Genomic DNA, 2,621 nt, shown 5'->3' on the forward strand with positions numbered 1-2,621 from the left:
TGAGCCTTCTCTCTAGCCCCAACAAATTCTTTCTCAGAAGAGCAAATTACTGCCAAGCATAATTTAGTGGCCCACACCTTTACTTTTAGAGGACTCAGGAGGCAAAGGCAGTTGGATCTCTATGGGTTACAGGGCAGCCAGGGCCACACAGTGAGACCTTGTCTCAAAAACAAACAACAAACCCTGTCAACTCCCCAGGCACAGGCATTCTAAACAGACTAAAGGGACCATGGGTGCCATTAGGCTTAGTGTTTCTTCTTTGTGGTGCTGAAGATGGAGCCCTGCTGAGCAAGTCTTGGGATGATCATAACCCACAAACCACAACTTATAATTCCTAGAGATAAACATAAATCTGTTCAAAGTGGTGACCTATCAGAGAGGTAGAGAGGGGCTCTATTTTACAACCATGCTATGCAGGGAAACAGTTAAGAAATTTCACAGTACCATAGGAGCTACTGACTTCTGGAGCTATGAAGTTAGTAGTTCCTGTGCTCAAGGCCCAACCCAGCACTCAGGAATTCAGAGCTGCCCTCAGATGCAAGGCAACTTCTGGGCCAGTCTGGGCTACATGAGACCCTGTATCAAAACAACAACAAACAAACAAAAAACAAAACAAAAACCAAAAGCCAAAAAACACTGGGATGTGTTGGCTGGCTCAGCCCATAAAGGCGCTTCCTTGCCTGGTAAGCCTGATGATGAACTCAATCTGGGGAATGCACAGGAATCTGGAAGGAGAGAAGAACTCCACAGAGCTGTCCTCTGATGCCACATGTGCCAAGGTGCCAGGAACAACTACCTATGATGACAAAATGAAATAAAATAAAAGTAGTTCCTCAGCTTTGATACTGCTGACCTCTGGGCTAGTCAGGGCCTATCCAGGGTTGCTGTGTGTACCAAGGGCTCAACTAGCAGCTGTAGTTCCATCCATCAATGACAGAAATCCAAATAACATGTCTGCATACATCCCTAACCAGTCATCATCATTGTTAGATGAGCACTCTGTTTAATCCAGACAGGTCCTGGCCCCTGACTGGCCCAGCTTCAATCACAGCCCTCACTCAGTGACATGAGAAAATCCTAGACTCATGCGCTGCTCTCATCCCCACCTGGAGAATTTTTTGTTGCTTTTTTTTTTTTTTTGAGGTAGGGTCTCATGTGGCCCAGACTGGATTAAATCTCCCCAGTGTGGCCAAGGATGACTTTGAACTCCTGATCTTCCTATCTCCAACTCCTAAATGCCCAGATATCAGGCACCCAGCGGGCTCTAATTTCTGCAGAGCCCCTAAACCAATAGAATGCAGTAGCCAATCCCCACCTGGTCCCTGGTTCTGCAAGTAGTTCCTTGGACATATGGCTGTGCCCTCAGACACACTGCCCCATGCTCCCGTCACAAACACTTGAATCATATCCTTTCTGACAGAGACCCCTTGATGGTCAGTTTTCATTGCCCACATGACACTATCTAGGATCACCTGGGAAGTGAGGGGTTGTCTGGATCAGGCTGGACTGTGGGCATGTCTGTGAGAGGTTGTCTTGATTGCTCTGGGGGAGGCCTGGCAGCTCCTTCTCTGATGCCAGAATGCCAACCCCCAAGCCCCAGCCAGGCCCTGCCTTTGGTCCTTGGCAATGCGCTGGTCCTTCCTTCAGGTGGCTTTCCAGCAGCTGGTACAGAAACCCGTTATGGAACAGTCAGAGATCAAGCCACTTGACCTTTGATGTATTTGCTTAGAGGTCAGAGAGAGATGCAAGAGTCTTGAAACTGTGTATACAGGACAAGCAGGATTTGTTTAACAGGGGACAGTCACATTCATCAGACATGGGAAATTAATGGCACATCTGCTGGACTGCCTTCAACACCCAGCCATCTCAATGGGCCTGTGCTCCTGTGTGCTGTGGAGGTGCTGGCAGCTGACTTCCTATGGCATTCTCAAGATGTGCTTGTTTTCTATACATATTGCTTTGGACTTAAGAGGACACCAAATTTCTACACTGGCATAAGTCTTCAAAGCTTACAAACAGCAACAGCACAACAAGCAACAGTGGATGCCAGGCTGCCAGTTATCCCAGGTAAAGCAAGAAGGAGCACGATGGGGGTGATGTTGTGGTTCATGCCCTTCTCATTCACAACTGAATGAAACCCTCCCTAGGAAATAAACAGACAGCAGGGTGTGTACATGTAACGGTCTTATTAAATAAGAAACACAGAGCCAAATGCAGAGTTAAAAGCCCAAGTGGTCAGAGCAGTAGCTAAGAGCTGAGACTGAAACCGTCTTCTTACCCCTCGCTGCCCCTGCTATCCTTCCCCTGAGAAAGAGACCTATTTCCTGTGTGTCTGTCTTTTTATTGATTTTCTGTTCTGCCTTTTCATTGGTTGTAAACCCAACCATGTGACCTTCTCGTCACTACCTGTCTGTACAGACCTCCAGGTCTTCTATGGTTGGTATTGAGATTAAAGGCATGTGTCTCCATGCTGGATGTATCCCTGAACACACAGAGATCTGCCTGTCATGTGATTGGGATTAAGGGCGTGTGCTACCACTGCCAGACTTCTGCTATGGCTTGCTATTAGCTCTGACCCCCAGGCAACTTTATTTATTAACATACAAATAAAATCACATTTC

Source organism: Peromyscus californicus, unplaced genomic scaffold (assembly GCF_007827085.1).
Source record: "Peromyscus californicus insignis strain IS unplaced genomic scaffold, ASM782708v3 Scaffold_24__1_contigs__length_46423439, whole genome shotgun sequence".
Taxonomy (NCBI): Eukaryota; Metazoa; Chordata; class Mammalia; order Rodentia; family Cricetidae; genus Peromyscus; species Peromyscus californicus.